Source organism: Hyla sarda, unplaced genomic scaffold, assembly GCF_029499605.1.
Source record: "Hyla sarda isolate aHylSar1 unplaced genomic scaffold, aHylSar1.hap1 scaffold_78, whole genome shotgun sequence".
Classification (NCBI taxonomy): domain Eukaryota; kingdom Metazoa; phylum Chordata; class Amphibia; order Anura; family Hylidae; genus Hyla; species Hyla sarda.
Genome location: NW_026610803.1, coordinates 185001 through 208585, shown reverse-complemented (window position 1 = coordinate 208585; position 23585 = coordinate 185001). Strand labels below are relative to the sequence as shown.

Sequence of the window (23585 nt, the reverse complement as noted above, 5' to 3'; positions counted from 1 at the left end):
CACTACGATCATAAAAGTATACATGTCCGAGTCTTTATTTCTCTTAAAATTTTTAGTTTAAGGGGTAGTACAAGTGTCACAGATGTGTGGCCTAGGGTTCACTGTGCCGCCGGGATGGTAAGCTATCGAAACCGCAGCCTTACTAGTAACACTCACCACGCATGCTTAGCCAGAATGACAGACCGGTCTGATCCTCTCTCTGGGAGTGTTGTTATTGAGGCAATTGCTTCAATAGACCACTACGCATGCGCTGCAATGTGAGAAGACGGCACATGCGCAAGTTTTTAGCAGAGCTTGGTGTTGTGAGCTAAGCCCAGCCTGTCCGTCAAGCTGCAGCAAGGCGGGATACAATGCACAGAGGCGTTGTGGCCCTAGGACACAGCGGACCCTAGGTCAAACATTTGTGACCCTTGACAGCTCAAGGGTGAACTAAAGACCTGGACACTTGTGTGACATTTATATTTTTATTATGATCTACTGAATAGTGCCATCAGTTCATTAGCACATTTCTATGTAACAATTTTACTTTAAAACTGTAATAAATACACTATCAATAACAAGATGAATATCAAGTGTTAAGGGATTAAAATAAACATCTGTCATGAAAATCCACTCTGTAAGACAGGCTACTGAGATGCCAAAGAGACTCAACCCATTCATGTACTATATAGTTGTCCATGGCTAATTTTAATGGCTGCCATGTGTTCCTACAGGTAAAGTGCATAGCCCTTCAATATTCCCCCCAACAAAAGAGGATTGCCAAGCACAGGGGGACGGGGAGAGGGGTCATAGACTAGTCCTTTTACCATTTCTGTTAGCCCATACCCTTTTCTGTTAAAGGAGTTTTCAAGGCTAATACTATTGATGGTCCTTAGGATAATAAACAAAGAGAACCAGGCTGGCAATTATTTAAACTCACACAGCAGTCAAGTCGCATAAAACGAATACACTTTTTTTAATACAACTTAAAATCACTTAAAAGAAAACTCAGAATATAATAGAGTAGAGGATAAGAAATGATACTTACTACACTCTCTATTCTATTCTATCCAGAGGATAGGCCATCAATCACAGACCGGTTGGGATGCTGAGCTGAAGTCATCATGCCCACCCTCTAAGCAGTGAGTGGAGCTGCTCCTGGCCCCATTTACAGTGTAGTGCGGGTGCTAAATAACTGATTGACAGTGTGCTGGGTGTTGGCATCCCACCGATCAGCGATTGATGACCTATCCTGAGGAGAAGCCATCATGAATATTAGCCCAAAAATCCCTTTAACTCTGTGGGCAGGCAGACACAGGGAAAAAAGGCCAATCAATGCAAGGAGCCTGAAAGCAACTAATATCATAAGTCTTAGACCCTGTAGTATGTTTTAGGGTAGTAAGCTAATGGGCTTGGCAATAATGAAAACGTTAACAGTGCTTTAATGAATATACTGATACACATGTTAAATTGGCACTGTAATTTGCATAAGCTTTTATAATGTAGATAACAATGTTATTTGTATATTTGTTAAATACATTGGTTTAAACAGTTTTTCCTAAAACTAAGTCCTTAAAGGGGTAATCCCCTGGAAAACTGGTGCCAGAAAGTAAAACAGATTAGTAAATTTATATATATCTAGATATAGTACAGGCGCAAAAGGATATTTAGATTAAGCTGCCAAGATACAATAAAAGTGGATCCCTGTATTTCCACTCAGCAAGGGTTAATCATACAAAAAATATATGTGTATCGGCGCTATAACAACTATGTAGCTAATAATTCACTTACTTTATATCAGAAGGGATCATGTGGTCTTAATGATATTGATGGGGGAAAAAATTCTGTGTTCACTGTTTTCCTGTCGCTGTTACACGTGGCTCTGCTATGAGGTATGTTGCTTTTTGGTTCTCACGTCCATTCCGGGTGACTTGAGGAGCTTCCAAATAGAAATCCTCCGCTGAGCGATGTGATGTACAATACCAGGGAGCCGATCGCCGGGAGATCTGCTCTGGCCGGAAGCGTCTCACCAGCTGGAAGCCATCTTTTTGTGTTTTTATATGGGTGGTCAATACAGTAAGGCAAGCAATACAGTTGTATGCTGTTTTCAAATACAAAAACTAATTAAAAACAATATGGCTAAATCATGATCTTAATGCACCCTTTTAAATTATAAAATGCCAGCATTGGGGTTTATGAATATCAGGTTCTATGTGGCAGTCTACCATTGAAGGATTAGATATATGATGCCGTCTCTTTCTCATCGGGAATGAAACAAATATTATTTTCAGACTCTGTTGTACTGTGGTTTTCATCATATCCATGGTTGTTATTTGTATTAACATTTGTTCTCATCATCAAATCAGCAACCTGAAAGAGATAAAAAGGTTAGACTTACAATGAACCTCTGCAACACTTGATCTACTTTATAATTTCCTTATATCTAGATCTTGAAAAGCGGACCATACACGAAGATAAAAGATAAGTAAACAGACAATTTCGGCATAATCAGTACACAGTATTAAGTACAATATTACGGAACAATAGTATTATATATGAACAACTGTTCCAGTAGGATTTTTCTGACATTTGCTTAATTGCATCTCAAGACCAAAAGCCATGGTCCGCAGATAACTTCCAAAACATCAGAGGGATCTCATTGTTGGAAGAGAAAAGTCAGAAGAAGGATATGAAAGAATTTCCAAAGCAAGACATGTACCATGAAACACAGTGAGGACAGTCATCATCAAGTGTAGAAAATATGGCACAACTGAGACATTAAAGGGGTACTCTAGTGAAAAACCTTTTATCTTTTTAAATCAACTGGTGCCAGAAAGTTAAACAGATTTGTAAATGACTTCTATTAAAAAATCTTAATCCTTCCTGTACTTATCAGCTGCTAAATACTACAGTGGAAATTATTTTCCATTTGAAACACAGAGCTGTCTGCTGACATGATCACAGTGCTCTCTGCTGACATCTCTGTCCATTTTAGGAACTGTCCAGAGTAAAAGGAAATCCCCATAGCAAACATATGCTGTTCTGGACAGTTCCTAAAATGGACAGAGATGTCAGCAGAGAGCACTGTGGTCCTGATGTCAGCAGACAGCTCTGTGTTTCAAAAAGAAAAGAATTTCCGCTGTAGTATTCAGCAGCTGATAAGTACAGGAAGGATTAAGATTTTTTTAATAGAAGTACTTTACAAATCTGTTTAACTTTCTTGCACCAGTTGATTTAAAAAAAAAAGTTTTTCACCGGAGTACCCCTTTAAGACTGCATTCACACCACGTTTTTGCAATGCAGTGCCCGTATCAGGTTTTTGATGAAAAACGGATTCCTCAAAACCGTACAAAACTGTATCAAAACGTGTGTACAAATTTTAACCCATACACGGTTAACCCCTTGGGGACGGAGCCCATTTTGACCCTAAGGACGGGAGAATTTGATTCTGAGATTGTTTTGTCGTGACATATTCTACTTTATGTTAGTGGTAAATTGTTGGTGTTACTTGCATCATTTCTTGGTGAAAAATGTAAAAATTTCAAGAAAACTTTGAAAATGTAGCATTTTTCTAACTTTGAAACTCTCTGCTTGTAAGGAAAATGGATATTCCAAATAAATTATATATTGATTCCCATATACAATATGTCTACTTTATGTTGGCATCAGAAAGTTGACATGTTTTAACTTTTTGAAGACATCAAAGTAAAGCAGCAATTTTAAAAATGTTCATGAAAAATTTGAAATATGATTTTTTCAGGGACCAGTTAGGTTTTAAGTGGATTTGAGGGGCCTTTCTGTAAGAAACCCCCATTATGGACCCCATTATGAAAAGTGCACCTCTCAAAGTATTCAAAATGACATTCAGAAACTTTGTTAACCCTTTAGGTGTTTCACAGGAATAGCAGCAAAGTGGAGGAAAAAATTCAAAATCTCGTTTTTTTTTACACTAACATGCTCTTGTATCCTCTTTTATACACGGGGTAAAAGGAAAAAAAGACTCCTAAAATTTTTAGCCCATTTTCTCTCGAGTATGGTAATACCTCATATGTGAATGTTAAGTGCTCTGCGGATGCACAACATGGCTCAGAAGGGAAGGAGCAGCTTTGCGATTTTGGAGAGATAATTTTGCTGGAATTGTTTTGGGGGGGCATGTCGCATTTAGGTAGCCCCCATGGTGCCAGAACAGCAAAAAAAAAAAAAGACCACATGGCATACTATTTTGGAAACTACACCCCTCAAGGAACATAACGAGGGGGATATTGAGCCTTAAGGCTAGGTTCACACCTTGTTGCCCCCTCCTGCCCAGCATGTGTCCTCTGGTGCCACCTCTAAGCCCCATCCTTGTGACACTGCAAGCTCTGCCACAGCTCCAACCCTGGGGGCGCAATCCTTAACTAGTTTTGCCTCCACACCTCCAGCTGAAAAGAAACCTAGAGACCCCATGATGTCCCACATCTCCTTGCCCCGGGCCCCCCTGCCCGAGACGTGACCGATGATTCCGCGGCTGAGAGTGACACTCCAGACTACTGGGGCACCAGCCCCCCCACAAAGAAGACTCTCTTGGCTTTACAGGGTCAGGACTGGGTCAGGACTGGGACTGTTTCTGTTATCGATGTCAGCAAGCGCAGCTTGCTGGATAGATGAAGATTTGGCATGGTCATGCAGGGTATGTATTTGCGAGGACACTGATGTGCGGAATTCTTCCAGGTCCCGGACTCTGTTCGTCAGGTTGGAGACCTCCTCTTTGACGGGCTTGAGATCTCTTCTCCAGGCGACATTGAGGTCAGGGGCCAGGGTCTGCATGTCCGCCTCAGTGGGTAGAAGGACCAGCAGAGCTTGCAACTCCGGGAAGCATTTCAGTGTGTTTGTAGCTACTTCAGGTGAAGGTAGGTCAGCTTCCAGGGAGGAACGCAGGGGTTCACGGAGACAGTCAGAGGTGCGGTAGCGGTGAGTTGGACGTCTCTGGTCCGTGAGTGTGTCATCTGAAGATGAATGACCCGAAATGAGAGGGTCAGTTAGAGGAGCTTTCAGAGGTGTCCTGAAGAGAGTTTCCTTTGTGGAGGGCTGGCGCCCCAGTAGTCTGGAGTGTCACTCTCAGCCGTCCTGACCCTGTAAAGCCAAGAGACGTAATATGCCGAGTACACCACTTCACTGTCAAAGAGGACATTATGCGCAAAGCCAGGGATTTCAAACACCTTACCTACAATGGCTCACAGATCTACCTATACCCTGACTTGTCCCAGCGCACTCTCCAGCTCTGGGCCTCACTCAAACCCCTACTCCTGATGCTACAGAATGCCCAGATCCCCTACAGATGGAAATTCCTTTTCTCGCTGACAGCACGACACGGTCATACCACCGCAACGATCTGTAAACCGGAGGACTTGCCGGCATTCCTGGCCACCTTTAAACTCTCCCAAGTCCCCCTGCCCAACTGGAACGGACTTTTCTTACCTTCAACCTGGCCAAAAGCGAAGACTTCCAAGCGCCTGCAACAGAAACATGACAGAGCCGACCTCCTGCAGCTGACCCACCGCTTCATGAACCAGAGCAGCAAGACCTGAACCAAGTGTTTGTATCTCATACCTTTAACTATTACTCTTTAGCATCCTCCCATGACTCACACATCCCAGGCCTTCTGTCCCCACTTCCTACTTTCTTCAGTCACTCATACGGCGATTGACTCACGGATACAGTCAGATCATGCACCTGTTAGCTGTTCACTGATGCTTCCCTCTCTCACTAAACCACAATCCTCATGGCGCTTAAATGAGTCCCTGCTTCAAGACTCTGTCTGCATGCAGGACTTCAGGGACACAATAGATAATTTTCTTCGAGACCACGCCTCAGACGACTCTTCCCCCATGATTAAGTGGGAGGCCTTGAAATGTGTCCTCAGGGGCGTCCTGATCAAGTATGGCTCACGCCTAAAGAGGGAGGCATCAGCGAAACTACTCCGTCTCTACCAGAATTTGCAAACATTGGAAGCACAACATATACAGACTCAACTGGACGGAACTATGAGGGAAATTGTTCAAGTCCACGGTGAAATCCTCCCACTTCTATCCTCCAAACATAGATACTACCAGTAACTCACTGGTCGCCTATTCTATGAATGGGGTAACAAATCAGGCAGACTGCTCGCCTCCGCCCTTATGGAAAAAAAATCCTCCCTATTTATCCACTCCATTAAACCACTGATAGGACCCCCCTGCTCCCTAACCCCCGATATCCTTGAAGCCTTTGCCCAATATTATACATCCCTGTATAACTTGCCATCCCCACCCAGTCGATCTACCCCCGGGAGACATGCCAACCCCAATACAGCGGTATATAGAAAGTAAAGCCCTTGCCTAGATCCTTCAGTTGTGCAAGACCTGGAAAGACCATTCACTCGGGAGGAGTTGGAGGCCGCCATCTCCTCTATGCCTTTCGGTAGGAGTCCGGCACCGGATGGTTATACATCTAAATTCTATAAAACTCTACATCTGTCCCTTTCTCCTCTCCTGCTGGTGGCCTTCAACTCCATCTCGACTGACTCTCCCCCAACCCCCTCGTTCCTGCGTGCATACATCACGGCAATCCACAAAGAAGGCAAGAACCCGATGCTCTGCCCAGCTATCGCCTAATCTCCTTATTGAACACTGACACCAAATTATTTGCCAAATTGGTAGTCACCAGACTTTAATCACATATACCCACCCTAATCCACCCTGACCAGGTTGGCTTCATAAGAGGTAGAGAGGCAAGGGACAATACTCTTCGCACATTCTCCGTTATACATTATGCAAACAAAACTAACTCTACACTCTTCCTGCTCTCCCTTGATGCCGAAAAGGCCTGACAAAGGCCAGACAGGGATATAACAAAGACTACTCCAGAGAACAAAAGACAAGCGGCACCAGCAACTTATATCTGAATCCACCTATGGACCAAGGGCAGCTGTGGGAGTCTGAGTTCAACAACCCGCGGCGGTGCTAGGACAAAGGGTAAGTTTCAGTAAATAGTACAAGCAAAGAAAGAACAAATCCTGCACTCACCGCACAGTACAGGTATCGCGGCCTCGGATTCCGGACCTCCTCGGATGGCGTGGGAGTAGCAGCCGCCGCTGACAGCGCTCAGAAATGGGCAACAGCCGGCGGTTTCACGTTACAATCAACGCTTCTTCCGGCCCAATGAAAACGTCATTGCGCTGGTTTTTTATCAGGTGATTACTGAATCATGTGACCAGGTGACGTGAAAGGTGCAGAATCAAATAAGGAAGGAAAATAACGTAAGTATAACTAATACCTTAAACCAAAAAATAATAATCACTATTACCTATTAATTGTAGCACTTTTTATAAAAAGGGGGACATGTCTAATCTGTCATTTAATCCAAGCGGACCCTGAGCTTCTAAGCGCAAGATCCACTTGGCCTCGACTTGCAGCAGAGCCTGCCTACTATTCATATTGTTACGGCACGATATAACCAGCTCTATTCCTCCAAATCGGATATCGGCACAGTTTCCATTATGTTCGGATTGCATGTGTTCTACAAATCGAGGGGAACCACCTCCTTTTTTTACCGAATATACATGCTCCCGGATCCTTATCCGTAATTGTCTTTCTGTTTTTCCAACATAAAAATTACCACATGTACAGAGCAAAAAATAAACTACAAAACTACTGCGACAAGTAAACAACTCCTTCGTCCTAATTGTATGGCCCCCCAGCAGTACTGTATTTGAATTAATATTCATGCTGCATTGGGTACATGATCTACATTTCCTATTTCCTTTTGGAAAGGGGGTAGTTAACCAGGTTTCTTGGCCTTTCTCCTTCTTAATTTGTTTTGATTTATTTTTCAAGAACTCTTGAATTGTACCATTCTTTCTAAAAGTAACAATAGGTCTGTTTAATGCTGTATCTTGTATATCAGGGTCTGCAAGCAGAAGATGCCAATTACTAGATATAGCTGTTCTAATCATGGAATTCAAAATCCTCAAACTCGGACTGGGTCCCCTCCCAGACCACTAACACATCATCCATATATCTCATATACGCCTTCAGATGTCCGATAAATGGGTTTGTGGTACTGTATATATACTGTTTCTCAAAAATTGATAGAAAGAGGTTAGTATATGAACATGAGGTTGGGCTCCCCATGGCAGTCCCTGTACGTTGTCTGTACCATTGTGTATCAAATTTAAAGGTATTGTTGGTAAGTATAAACATTAATGCATCACAGATAAAGTTGATGTATTTCGGACAGATAAGAGTCCGAAAAAGGTACTGACAAGATGGTACATAATCCCCACCTTACTGGGGAGATTCTACCAGGGAGTGTCAGACAGATGTTGGTGCTGTAACTCAGATAAGGGCTCCATGCTTCATATCTGGCTTACCTGCCCCTCTCTTGCTGACTTTTGGACACAAATGTTGGATATTATAGCACACATCACTCAATACGCTTAGCTGCTACCCCAGAAATTACCCTCCTCTCCATACTCCCCCCACCACGATGCCCAGATCTACTTATAGACTGATTTCCTACTTACTTTTGGCTGCCAGAACAGTCATTCCACGCTTATGGAAATCCATAGCCATGCCTACTGTAACGGATTGGCTTAAAGAAGTGTCCCACATTCACAGGATGGAGGAACTCACAGCTGCCTTGCGCGACGACCCGTCCCGTTACATCACAATCTGGCAGCCCTGGATTGCTTTCCAGGCTTCCCCTGACTACACCCCCCTACATCTCACAAGGTAGCATTTTTCCCACACCATCCATTACAACCCCTAGTCACTTCCCGTCACACCCATCCTGTACATGCCACAAACCTGACTTGCCTTTTCCACTCAAAACCGAGATCCTTTCCTGGGTGTCTTGGTGGCCTGGAGTCTCACCTTCTTGCAGGTTAAGCTTGCCTTTCCTCCTAGGGTCCCTACAGTACTTACATCTTCCTGTACTCTCTTCTCTACCTCCCCCCCCTCTCCTCTTCTTCTTCTCTAGGCCTCCCCTCGATTCTCGCCCTCTACACGCCTCTTTCCCCCTCCTCCCCCTTCCCCCCTGACACCCTCTTTCCAGCCATCCCCCCTCCCTCTTACCTGTCTCTACCCTACTCTGCCTTGTTCTATTTTGTTAGACATTCATGTGATTGCTAACGAGTTACTGACAGAGACCTTACAGGCCTCTATTTGTTCCGCTACTGTTCCGGCGCCCAACCTAGACATGTTGACCTGTGAACACACGAACCGATGTCTTCATCCTCTGTCCTGTTGTTACTTTACAGACTTATACAATCGTTTACCTTGCTACTTTGTACGATTTGACATTGTTTGTATTGTATTGTCTTATTTTTTATTGGTAATCCTTTAATAAACTTTGAATTTGAAAAAAAAAAATCACACTTCGGAATCTGCTTTGAAATTTCCACTTGAAGAATGGCGTTGCTCATTCTTCAGGCGGAAATACTCGTGGAACACATTGCAGTCTATTGGGCATAAATTTTCTGCCCAGAGATTCCATAGTGTGAACCTAGCCTAACACCTCATAGGTGTTTAACGACTTTGCGTTGAAGTTGGACTTGAAAATGGAAAATTTGATTTTTAACACTAAAATGATGGTCTCGATGGTAAGGTTTTTGCTGATGACACAAAGATATGTAACAGGGTTTATGTTCCTGGAGGGATACGACAAATGGAAAAGGATTTAGGCAAACTAGAAGAATGGTCAGAACTCTGGCAACTGAAATTGAATGTGGAGAAGTGCAATATAATGCACCTGGGGCGTAAAAACCCTCGGGCAGAATATAGAATATTTGACACAGTCCTGACCTCAGTATCTGAGTGATTTAGGATTTAGGATAATTTTAAAGGTAGGAAGACAATGTCATAGAGCAGCAGGAAATGGAAGCAGAATGCTTGGATGTATAGGGAGAGGTAGAAGCAGTAGAAAGAGAGAAGTGCTCATGCCGCTGTACAGAACACTGGTGAGACCTCACTTGGAATATTGTGCACAGTACTGGAGGCCGTATCTCTAGAAGGATATAGATACTGTAGAGAGAGTTCAGAGAAGATACTAAACTAGTACATGGATTGCAGGACAAAACTTACCAGGAAAGGTTAAAGGACCTTAACATGTATAGAAGAAAGAAGAGACAGAGGGGATATGATAGAGACTTTTAAATACATAAAGGGAATCAACACGGTAAAGGAGGAGAGCATATTTAAAAGAAGATAACTACCACAAGAGGTCATAGTTTTAAATTAGAGGGGCAAAGTTTATGCAGTAATATCAGGAAGTATTACTTTACTGAGAGAGTAGTGGATGCATGGAAAAGCCTTCCTTCAGAAGTGGTCGCTGCAAATACAGTGAAGGAGTTTAAACATGCATGGGATAAGCATAAGGCTATCCTTCATATAAGATAGGGCCAGGGACTATTGATAGGATTCACATTAATGGGCAGACTAGATGGGCTAAATGGTTCTTATTTGCCGAAACATTCTATGCTTCTCTGCTATGCTACATTTTGGAATCTCCCAGACCTTAATACAATTGAACTTTTGTGGAGTGATCTGAAAAGGGCTGTCTACAGGAAATGTCGAAATGTCCTCACAATCTGAACGATTTGAAACGTTTTGCGAGGTAGAGTAGGAAAATATTGCCATGTCAAGATGTGCCATGCTAATAGACTCCTACCCAAAAAAATTAATTGCTGTAATAAAAATCTAAAGGTGTATAGTGTTTTGTATAGCGTTAAAGCTAATAAAAATTTATAAAAATGAATACTTCAAGAATCCTTTACATTTATTTTTAAGCACCACAGGAGGAACTTGTTTATTACTATTCTCTGATGGTTATTTTTTATTTTTTTATTTTTTGTGCCTTGATAAAAAAAAGTTTTTCAGCACAATTTTTCATGCCGAAAACTTCCCCCTCGGCTTATACTCGAGTGATGGGGGGGGGGGGGGAATTGCAGGCATACCGATGAGGGTGGCGAGGGGATGGGCTGGGCCATCCATCGTTGCCTATCTATGTTGCAGGGACCGTCCAATTTCCAGCGGGGAGGGTGAGCCAGTTCGGGCCGTCCATCTTGACCAGGAGGCCCTCTTCTCCGCTTCGGGCTGGCCCTGGACTAGTGACGCTGCATTGATGCCGCTGTGCAGGGAAGTCCATGATGTCAGGGGCATCCCTACGCGGTGTCGTCAATACAGCGTCACTAGTCCGGGGCCAGCCCGCAGAGAAGAGGGCCGCTCGGTCAAGATGGATGGCCCGAACCGGCTCACCCTCCCCACTAGAAGTCGGACGGTCCCTGCAGTGACATTGGATGGCTGCTAGGGAAGGACCGACAGAACTGCAACTGGGGAGATGAGTAGACAACAAGATAGGGGGGTCTGGATGATGACAGGGGGGTATGAGGGGGACCTGGACAATGATATGGGGGCAAGGGGGATCTGTATGATGGGGGGATGAGGGGGGTCTGGATGATGACAGGAGGGATGAGGGGGGGGATCTGGGTGATGACAGTGGGAGTCGGGATAATGACAGAGGAGGGCAGGATGATGACCGGAATGGCTAATACTCGAGTATATACGGTACCTTACCATTCCTATATGACTGAAGTTGGTAAATTCTTTACTGACCTATTAACAGCCAAGTTTTATACGGTTTAGTCATACATTAAAATAGGCAATAGATTTATAAAAGTAGACCATAGAAAAAAAAATATTTTGTTTTCTTATGTGTGAATTCCTTAAATACAATGACAGCGATCATATTTCAGAACTTCTTATAAATTGAAAATCTGTAGCTCGGTTTTTCTAGGGGGTTACAGGATTGAAGAGACAATATATTGGTGGAATATGAAGTCATTTTTGGTAATAGCTGAAAGACAACCCTAATGCTAAGCTGGCCATATCTGTTAGATTACTGTCATTTAAACTTGCTGTCCTGCTCATGTCTATGGTTTCCTCCTGATCAGATAGCTGGAACTTAAGAGTTCTGCATTATATCCAGTCAATGGGTTAAATGCTAACATTTTAGCTTACGGGGTAATTTGTATCCATTGGGAGACAACAAACTGGTGTAGGGAATCTTACAGGCCAGGCAGTAGTTAATCTCCAGAAGGAAATGAGCTGGCCTTTTAGTGACATCTACTGGAGGTAGCGTCCCTGTAAATCAGTGTTTTCCAAACGGTGTGCCCCCAACTGTTGCAAAACTATAGCCTTTTTTAATCAAAAGAAATCAAATAAGCCCATATTGTCAATGACCTCTACTGACTGCAGCAAGAAGTATACATGTTATAATATATTTCTATGATTTTCTAAAGAGAGGTAGAAGTTTTTAAGATCTGAAAAAGACAGGCTGAGACTACAATATTCCTCCGTATAAATCACACAAAAAGACATATAGCCAGGAATTGCACTTAAAAAGTTCCTTTTATCTCAATATTTCATTTGATACAAAAATGTAGTGAGAATTAGAACATATCGAACATAAAGAAATTATGCTGTAACAAAAATTCCAAAGCTATACAAATGAATTATTTCAAGCCAGAGGAATAACTGCTGAAACAATTCAAACAATATTTAGGTGTCAGCAGAGAGCACTGTGGTCAGACAAAAAGGAAATTAAAAAAGAAAAGAAATTCCTGTGGATCAAACAGCAGCTGATAAGTGCTGGAAGGATTAAGATTTTTTTAATAGAAGTAAATTACAAATCTTTTTAACTTTCTGGCATCAGTTGATTTAAAAAAAAAAGTTTTCCAGTGGAGCACCCCTTTAATAAAAGTTTGAATTACCCCCTTTTCCCATTTGAAAAAAAATATGTAAACAAAAATAAACAGAAACATGTGTGGTATTGCCGCGGTATTTAATGTTAATTAAATGGCACGGTCAATGGTGCACACGTAAAAAAATACCAAAGTCCAAAGTTGCATATTTTTGGTCACTTTGTATACTCCAAAAAAAAGTATGAAAAACTATCAAAAAGTCCCATCAAAACAAATATGGTACCGATAAAAAATTCTCAATCGATAAAAAATTCAGATCATGGTGCAAGAAATGAGCCCTCATACATCCCCTATGCGGAAAAATAAACGGGTCAGAAGATGACAATTTTAAACATACTAATTTTGGTGCATGTAGTTATAATTTTTTTTTAAGTAGCAAAATAAAATAAATCGTACGTTATCCTCGTAACACGAATGGACCTACAAAATAAAGATATGGTGTCATTTTTACCACTGCGTAGAATCGGAAGCTGCAAAAAATTACAAAATGGCAGTTTTTTTTTTCAATTGTGCCCCACAAATATTTTTTTTCTTGTATTTTCGTAGATTTTTGGGAGAAATGATTGATGGTATTACAAAGTAAAATTGGTGGTGAAAAAAACAAGCCCTCATATGGGTCTGTAGGTGGAAAATTGAAAGTATTTTGATTTTTAGAAGGTGTAGAGGAAAAAGTGAAAGTGTAAAAAAAAAAAACTTGTCCTTAAGGGGTTACAATCATGAATAACAATAGTTGTGAAAAAAGGTTTATTGAATAATACCTATTACATGCACATATAACCTTTGTTTTTCCTCTTAGAAAGGTTGTTATTTGTTGTGACATGTCAATTGTGTAGACTTCAAGGTTTCAATTTACATCTATAAATCAAACCAGACGCAACGCTTTGTTACTGGGTATTGACTATCGCAACTGAATCCAAGACAAGTATCCAAAAGATACAGGCCCTGCCTCCATAGATTTACACAATTCATATTTTATGCTTTATTAAAATGATTGAAAGTAACAAAGAAATCTTGTAAGATGGGTGACTACATGCTGTATAGAGGTCCTCTTTATGTGTCATAGCAACAACACAAAATAAAAACAAATGTCTTGCAGATACCTATCTTAAAATGCCACCACTTACAGACTGCATATGTCTATTCTCTTTTTTAATCAAAGAGCTTGGGCTGTATTAACCTTACTGTAAGTCTCAAGAAAGAAGAATCATGTGATTCATACATTATTGTCACCGCTAGATCCCATTAGTACAAGGTCTCCAGGTAATCTGACCTAAGATTTGAGTTGTTTTCTCAAAAGAACACAACACAGTTCCTCATGCTGAAGATGTATAAAATGGCAGAATAATTGGATATATATATTTTTTTAAAGAGCATTAACTTTATGCCCTGTGATAAAGTGGCAAGGAAAGGGTGCATTTCCTTGACTCACTCTGGAGAATCCTTCACCTGGGGCTTAAGTAATCAGGCAGCAGAGAGGGGAGGTCTTCAAAAGGAAGAGATTCAGTGTGATCTGCGCTCTCCCAAAGAAAAAGCAAGCTGCTGTAAGGGGGAGACACATGCCCTGTTGGGGGAAGCACACAGCCAGAGCTGTGAGTGGCCCAAGTGACGGTGTGAACTGTGAGTAATCAGGTTGCAGGTGTCATATGTTTTAACTGGATGAGGGTAGCTCACCAGTTACTAGACAGGGCATGCTGAGAGTTGTAGTCAGTGGCCAGATGGTCTAGGATTTGTATCCTGAACTGTTGATTGCCGAGTTATTGCAAGGACCAGGAAGATCCCAGAGCTTTCCACGAGGATGGTTCCTTACAGCCCCCCCATTGTATTATCTGATAGAAGTACACTGATGAAAAAAAAAAAAAACTAAGTTATCAACTCGGGAGGAAGGTAAAAGGTATTTAGAAACTATGTTGTATTCTTATAGAAAGGAGCATGTGTGCGTTACATAAAGGCCTCTCTAGGTCTTTGTGAATAATAATATACATTTTTTTCCTGATATAATGTTTGTTGCCGGTGCAGACCTTGTAAGTTAACTGGCTTTACAATTACTGTACCAAAAGCGTTACATAAACAGGTGAATCATTTGCAAGGGTTAAATGAATGTAGAGCTGACAATGGGTGAAGATATGTATTACAGGCGTAATCTAGCCAGAGGCATGGCATAGGAGTAGAAGTCAATGCACTGCAGTGAATAAAAAGCGGGCTTTTGTAGAGCAAACAATCCATATTAACCCCTAATGGACACCACCAGCCACAGAGCCACATGAAGGTTTGTTTTTTGTGTGACCAATTTTACTTTGGAAGGACACCTTTCATTTTGACATAAAACATGTGGCACAATTAAAAAAATCAGGGGCGTTGCTAGGTCTGCAAAAGACTGGGAGCTAGAGCCCATAGCCCAAGCCATGCCCCCTAACCACACATCAGTCACGCCCTTAACCACACCTCAGTCACACCCCTAACCACGCCACATTCACAACCAATCGCGTACAGTACACAAGAAGAAATATTATCACCATACATATTACCGTCATACTGTTAGTGACCATATCTAACAAAAACTAAGACCAATATTACCAATAATACCAGTAAAAAAATTAAAAAAATGATCAGCATCTCCAAACAAAATGAAACACGTGCACACTGGCAGTTTTGTGTGTTAACAGTAGTAACAAATAATACCGCCATACAATGACCACCACCACCATTACCACTGACTAATAACACTATATTTGTTACTGAATAAAATAAACTATACAAAAGACCATATTCCTAAATATCTGTATATTGTGTTCTCTGTATATTAGGTATATTATATATAAAGGACCTTTAAGGACCTTTGAGTTAGACCCATGATGTTATTGTCACATGTTTGTTACCCAGGGAGCACCAGCTAACCAGGTGACCTGCAGCTTGACCAATAGGCTTCTTGCTCAGCCCCCCTTTATAAGAGGGGCAGCCATTACAATCTCTCTCTTATCTCTTATGACTGCTGCTGAGATACAGTAAAGACCAGACGTCTCAGAGACAGTGTCCAGCACATCTGGAGGCCTCAAGCCAAACCGGCAGCCAAATGTCAGTAAGTCAAGTCATCTATGTCTGCTGTCACTACCTACAGTCAAGTTTATAGTCAAGTCTATTATAGTCAGCGTGGCTGAGTTGAAGTCTGTCTGAACATTGCAAGCCCCAGCAAGCTGCAAGGTCCCCTCTGTGTTACTGCCCACCTCTCTGGGATCCTGGCCTAGCTGTAAAGACTATTACCATCTGTCTACCTCAGTACAGCTACTGTTAACCCTAACCTTGTCTTGGACTATTATTACCCTGCCTAACCTAGGGATAGCGGAGCTATCTTTGGGTGGTTACTTAGGAAAACTATGCCCTGGCGTCACAAAATTTAGGGGTTAAAGGGGTTATCCAGGAAAAAACTTTTTTTTTTTATATAAAATTTGGCTCCAGAAAGTTAAACAGATTTGTAAATTACTTCTATTAAAAAATCTTAATCCTTTCAGTACTTATGAGCTTCTGAAGTTAAGGTTGTTCTTTTCTGTCTAAGTGCTCTCTGATGACACGTGTCTCGGGAAACGCCCAGTTTAGAAGCAAACCCCCATAGCAAACATCTTCTAAACTGGGCGTTTCCCGAGACACGTGTCATCAGAGAGCACTTAGACGGAAAAGAACAACCTTAACTTCAGAAGCTCATAAGTACTGAAAGGATTAAGATTTTTTAATAGAAGTAATTTACAAATCTGTTTAACTTTCTGGAGCCAGTTGATATATAAAAAAAGCTTTTACCTGGAATACCCCTTTAATACCATCTGCCCCATACACCTCACCTTCACACCCCGTGGCTCACCACAAAACTTTGGCATCACGTGTGTGCCATAAAGCTGCAAGTCCTCCCCTCTAGTCTGAATTGTGTCTAAGAAAAAAAAAAACGCATGTCGGAGTGACCGGAGCATTGTGACATCACGGACCCACCCCCGTGTGACGTCCCGCTCCGCCCCCTCAAAGCAAGCCTATGGGAGGGGGCATGACAACTGCCACGCCCCCTCCCATAGGCTTGCATTGAGGGGGCGGAGCGGTAAGTCAAATGGGGGCGGGGCCATGACATTACAATGCTACAGCCCCCGTGATTGCCAGTAATCAGACCCGGAGCGAACGTGCGCCAGGGATTGATTGTAACGGGGTGCTGCGTACAAGATCACGGGGGTCCCCAGCGGCAGGACCCCCACGATCAGGCATCTTATCCCCTATCCTTTGGATGTCTTAGTGCCGGAGTACCCCTTTAAATTTCAATTTTAAAATTCATCTTTTAATCATAGGGATTGTGGAGCCCTATTGTCTACTCATGCCGCTGCCAGCTCCAGGCTGTGTCATTGTGCCACCACATGGTCTCCTTATGCTGGCACCTTAAATGAAACATTTAAAATTTTAATATATCTAAAATATTCAATTTAAAATTTCAAAAAAATCTTTAATCTTCTCTATTGGGAGGCCCTATGGTCTTTTCAGGCTGTTGCCACCTCCAGACTGGGTCGTTCTGTCACTATATGGTCTCCTCGTGCTGCCGCCAATTCTAGGCTGTGTCATTCTGCCAGATTATGGTCTCCTCATGCTGCTGCCACCTCTAGGCTCTGTCATTGTGCTGCCATGTGACTCCTTGTTAGATTGGGTTTTGTACTACAGTATTAGTTTAAAGTAAACACCAGGACATTAAACTTGGGAATCTAATATAAATCTTAAATTAAAAAAAGTCGATGTAATCTTTTCAAGACTAAGGCCCTATGGACCTACGTCATATTATCTGTGGAATTATCACAAGAATCCAATGGAACAGCTTGGAGCGATAACAATGAACCATAACTGATTAAATGAAACATTCACACTTTCATAGTCAGGGGGGCGCAGAGAGGCAGGGTCTGGAACAGGTGGTATCTTCCCTGGTGGAGGACCGCCAGCTCAATGCTCACCAGAATGGGTACTCAAAATTTTTTAATAAATTCAAATTTAATTAAATTAAAATTACATAAAAAATCTCTTTATTCTCTTCAATTTTGACACCATATGGTCTCCCTGCTGCCACATTGACGCTGTGCAGCAGTGATTCTAATAGCAATGCCTGTAATCTGCATGTCATACTGAATAACAGTATTATTATACTAACACAACACACTCCCTATGCGTGGTAGGACAAGGCAAAGTGCTCTACACCCCTATTGAGGCTCTCTGTAGGCCGGAAATAGCCATTTTTTTAGCGATTCGCCACAAATAAATTCGGTCCGAAACAAATTTTTCCAGAAAATTTGGTGAATTGGCCAAATCGAATTTTTCAAAAGTTCGCTCATCTCTATTTATCATACATGATCAATAACAATATATTTTAATAGAGAATTCTGCATGCGGCAACACTGGGGAGAGGTTGGTTACTTTTTTATTATAAAAATGGGGACAGGGGCTGTGATTAGAATTTTTATTGGGGGGATTAAAGGCAATTATAATATTGCTTATACTGATCAATGATATGCTATTGCATGTCAGTAATCACTTAGATCAGTGCTCTGCTGGTACAGCTAGTGGACAGTAAATGCAAACATTTTGTAAAAAAAAAAAGAAAACAAAAAACTGCTAAAGGCCGTAAAAAAATAAATGAGCTTTTAAGTAGGAAAAAATTGTTATCATGTATTCATGTACATATCATTTTTATGTGTCCAGCACCGATATTTCTCTCACAAATACCCTCTAACTGTTGCTCCCTTTGTTTTTCATTCTGTTCTTTGTAGGGGGCGTGTCCTCACTCTGCATGACTTATCTTCCTCCCTGAGTCTGCTGAGCTGCATTTCTTCATCCAATCACAGCTATTATCCCTCCTCTCTGTTTTCATGCTGAAGTATACATAGGACAAGAGTGAGCACACAGGAGTACTAGTACTGCTCTCATTTACTGGACTTTGTACCAGCTTGTGCTTCAGCTAGGACAAAGATGATGCTGCAGCTAGACAGGATTATGATCTGAATGGTATGGGGACCCCAGGTGATCATTTTATAATCCATGATTTCTATAAAAATTAGATATTTTTTTTTTATAAAGTATATTAGAAAGGATAATGTTTTGTCAAGATGTACAGCAAATAAAAAGGTTTTGAATCTAACAGTGCCCATTTAAGGGGCAGAAAAAAAAATCTGCTGGGAAAACTAAAGGTGAAAAAATGCTGTTAGGGTACATTCCCACACGGCGTATTTGCTGCATATTTGCTGCTGCGTATTTTATTTTCTCTGTTGAAGTCAATGGGTAGGAAAATATGCAGCACCAAATACGCAGCAAATACGCAGCAAAATACGCCGTGTGGGAACGTACCCTTAGAATGTAAAACAACCTGCAGCTTTTTAATAAAAATGGTTGTAATTTTTACGGATACAAAGAAGACCAAAAATACACAGTTTGAATATAGCTTTATTGTTAGCCTTTAATGTTTCTGTGCTTTACCAATAAAAATGTATGCATCAAAGAAGTAACTTTTATTCCGAATAGCTTGAAATGGCTCTATGGAAATCTACATGTATTTGAAATCCGTCTTTGCTTCCTCTCAATGTGCAGCTTCAACATTTTATAGTGTATGCTAATGTAAACCACCTATTCACTCTGTCACATTATCCTCTTGTAACATTTCAACATGTCAACCAGGAATATATACAAACAAACAAGAGGCCATTGTATAGCATGCTTACAAATGTAAATCATATATGCTGTGTATATATATATTAATATATATATATGGCTTATGTAAATGCATTTTTGTATACTCTACAAATTCATGAGTCAAGGCGGACATATACATCCATTTAGCTCCATTTAAATGGCACTCTATAGCCACAATTTCAAAGAATGTAAAAAATGTACCCCATTTGTAGAATTATTTTTTCTTATAATTTTCCTCTAAACGATTTTTCTGCTGTAACATCTCTACCCATGGTGAACTGATACATCAAAGGTAAGCAAATCGAAAGTAATGGCAATAAACCAATGATATGTCTGATGCCATCATAAAGAAAGAACAAAAAACTACTATACCTTTTTTTTTTTTTTACCTTAGGACACTGTACATTGGGGCTTGATGTTTTGTGAGAATACAGAATATAAAGTAATACAAAATAAAATTTAAAAATAAAGTCAAATCCTGGTATGACAAGGCTCTTGATTTCCCGAGAAATAGCTGGATAAAGATTCCATGAAGGAGCGGTATGTTTCCAAGGACAAGATCTAGACCTCTCTCCCAAATAAAGGCTTGAGCTCTGCAGGGGCCCCTTCCTACTGTACTGGATTACACCCAGCTAAAAGAAAACAAAGGCTTGTCTCACATTTGACAAAAAAAAACAAAAAACATCTAGATGACCTCCAAGATTTTTTTTGATGATATTTTGTATACTGATAAGATAAGAGAGTATTTAAGGTAGTTCATAATATAGTGTCTGTACATGTGTTTGATGGTTGGTCTTAAAATTATCCTGTGATCTTTGTCCCAATGTTTATTTTTAGTAGCATAAAAAATGAATATTGTCCCAGGCATTTCCCAGGTTGCAATGTGACCCTAGAAATTAAATCACAACTCAGGTGTTGAAAGGGAGCATGTCTGTGCTTCAATTGGTGGAGTAACTGCTAGGTGGGGGGGGGGGGGAATCATTCTCAAAAGGGCTGCAGGAAATTTTAGTTTCAATGACAGCATGCATGGAATGATTCTCTGCTGTGCTGCAATGGGTGGGGTGACTGATGTGTGGGATGCTGGGACCTGTAGTTGGAGAGAGGGAACTCCTTCAGCAAATATCCAGTTTACAAGGACAAGCACATATCCTTCCTAAGCATGTCCATTACTGTCTGGCAGGTAAGTACTAAAGTCACCTTATGTTGGAATACCTCTTTAAATGTAAAACCTTTCAGATGACGTGGATTCTGATTATTTGAGTGATCTTTTCCCCATGTTTTTGTGATTTCTTTCTATAGTGTTAGTGTCGGGACTTGCAAGAGACTGAGGACCCTTGGCTTGGGTTGCAAGCTTACATACTGTTGGCCAAAACATCAACTAGCACTTCATGTTTATCATATGGAGTATATTTTTGATGGTGTGGTTCAGCCTTGTGATGCTGGGGGAGCCCGGGGTGCCAGTGCTTTGTGGGGTGCACATATAAGATGCTGGACAGCCGTTTGATTGGAATAGTATGGGCGGCTCTAATAGGTTGTAAGCCAGCATGGTGCACTACACGCTATCATGTAACTGGCACCCTGTATATATCTGTGTGCTACCCCCTCATGAATAGTAGGCCTGTGAGTGGTTGTTCATCAGTATTTTGCACCTGTGTGACCTTCCCTTATATAGCATTGTGGTTGATCTGTATCATAGTGGGAATAGGTGCCTAACCTGCCCTTGTACAAGTAACCAGTAAGTATGGCCTTTTTGTCTGTTATTTCTAGTCATAGCTGGTGGATCTATGAATTCTGATATTAAAAAATAAAAAATAAATGAAAGGAGCAATCTGATTGGTTGCTATGGGCAACTCAGCAACTTTTCCTCTAGACAGTTTTTGATGAATATCCCCCCATGTGCCACATTATTTTCTATAAAGGGCCATAGATTTGTGTGGTTTTAAAAAAAACAAAATGCCCATTTATGGGTGCTTCACTAATTGAAACCAATGAGAAAGGAAAAACGTTAGGCTAGACTCACACAATGTATTTGTAGGCACAGTTAAAGGGGTATTCCGGGAATTTATTTTTGTTGACTATGCTACAGGGGCTGTAAAGTTAGTGTAGTTCATAATATAGTGCCTGCACCTGTGTGTGACGGTTTTCTCACAATTCTTCTGTGATTTTCATCCCAATATTTATTTTTAACAGCATACAAAATGACTGCTTTCTCAAATTTTTCCCAGCTTGCAATGCGGTCGAGACCTGACTTACTAGTCAGCTAATGACAGGGAGCCTGTCCGCTTCAATGGGAGGAGAGAGCAATATGCAAGTAATGCAACAGCTGGAGGCACCCTGATTGAAAACCACAGGTCTGTAGCTCATTTATGTTTCAATGGGTGGGGTAGCTGATGTGTGGGAAGGAGGAAAATTGTATCATGGGATTTGTAGGCAAACAAGAAAACTGAATACAGGAAATACAAGTTCAGAGAAAGCTAGCCACAGTGTTCTGGTAATCTCACAGCATAGCCATTTAGCCCAAGACAAGCACAGATCCTTTCTAAGAATGTCCGTTACTGTCTGCCAGGTACATACTAAAATCACCTTATGCTGGATAACCCCTTTAATTGTATAAAAGAAAATAGTCTGCAAAATTGCATAAAAACTGCGTTTGAATTATTTAGTCTATAATGAAGTGGTTGTTTGTGCACACAATGGGGGAGATTTATCAAAACCTGAGTAGAGGACGAGTGGTGCAGTTGCCTATATCATAATGCTTCTTTCATATTTGAAAGATTCTCTGAATATTAAAAGAAGTAATCTGATTAGTTGCTATTGGCAACTACTCCCCTCCCCAATATGTAAATAAGTGACGTATGAAGTGGCGTGTCCTAGAGCAGGCCACAATTCTTCAACAATTCTATGAAAGACTCAACGCACATTATTGCAAATGATTGATTGTCGTTGTTACTGCCAGAGGTTGCACCACCTTAGGTTTAGGTTGGCGATTACTTTTTTTTTCACACAAGTGATATACTGTAGAATTTGAATTAATCTTTATCTTCGATAAATGGATTAGTACTTTAAAGTATACCTGTCATCAACAAAATCTTTTTATATAACGTAGATAATACCATTATATGTATATTTATAACATACATTGGTTAAAAAATTTGCATATTTTTGTCTCTACAGATATTGCATGTGTGGCTCTATGAAGAGTCCAAATACAGGAAGTGAGGGTGGACAAGCAGGACTCTGTGCACTAAGAAAATGCAGGACAGTGTCCACTGTGGCTCTATAACATGCTCCTGGCTCATACATCAGGATGATTGACAAGCCAGGAGCCTGCACAGAGCCCTGCTTGTCCTACCCTCACTTCCTGTATTTGGACTCCTCATAGAGACAAAAAGACAATTTCTGCAGGGACAGCATTTTTTCCACCCAAAAATATACACAATTTGTAATCAATGTATATTACAAATATACATATAATGGTATTATCTACATTATATAAAAAGTTTTCGTTGACGACAGGTACACTTTAAGAGCTGCGTTTTGTCTGCTTGTGTGGTCTTTGCCATGAATTAAGATTATGGATGATCTACAACTTATTGCAGTGACATAGCAAAAGAAGAAAACTGGTAAGGGGCAAATACTTTTTCACAGCACTGTATATCCTAGTGAGACAGATCATTTATTAACATAGCAGTATCTTCATCATAACCAAGCAAACTCTCAGCTATTTAGATTTGTTACATAATATAAAATAGCATGTTACACTATATGGACCAAAATGTGTACAAAAGGAAATTAAACCCTCTTAACATAACAGAGCAAAATAAAAAAATATAAAAAAAAACAACAAATAAACGTTTTTCACAATGGTAAATTACTGCCAGTAACTGCTATACCCTCTCTCAGGAACTAAAAATGTATCTCTCAGAGCTACTGGTAAACGCAAGGCTTTTTTTTTCTTCTATCTTAAGGCTTTTCGGGGGTCATCCCATTAATTTGATGAAACATAGAAAGTGTGACAGAAGGAAGGCACAGAGCATATTGTGATGAGCATTTTGTTAGAATAAAGAAAAGACCAAATATATAAGGCCCGTGATTTGCAGATACAATAGTTTCTAATGCTGACTTGCTTTTGTTT

At 40.9% G+C, this 23585-nt stretch overlaps 1 protein-coding gene across 1 annotated transcript in view; it reads right to left on the bottom strand.

Annotated features, from left to right (window-relative positions):
• Positions 1-1581: 1581 nt before the first annotated feature.
• The window catches only part of LOC130346290 (adhesion G-protein coupled receptor D2-like), a 194256-nt gene continuing 172252 nt past the window's right edge, over positions 1582-23585 (bottom strand). The window contains exon 25 of the transcript XR_008884619.1: positions 1582-2349. The gene's annotated coding sequence lies outside the window, so the exon portion shown is untranslated. The remainder of the gene's footprint in view (positions 2350-23585) is intronic.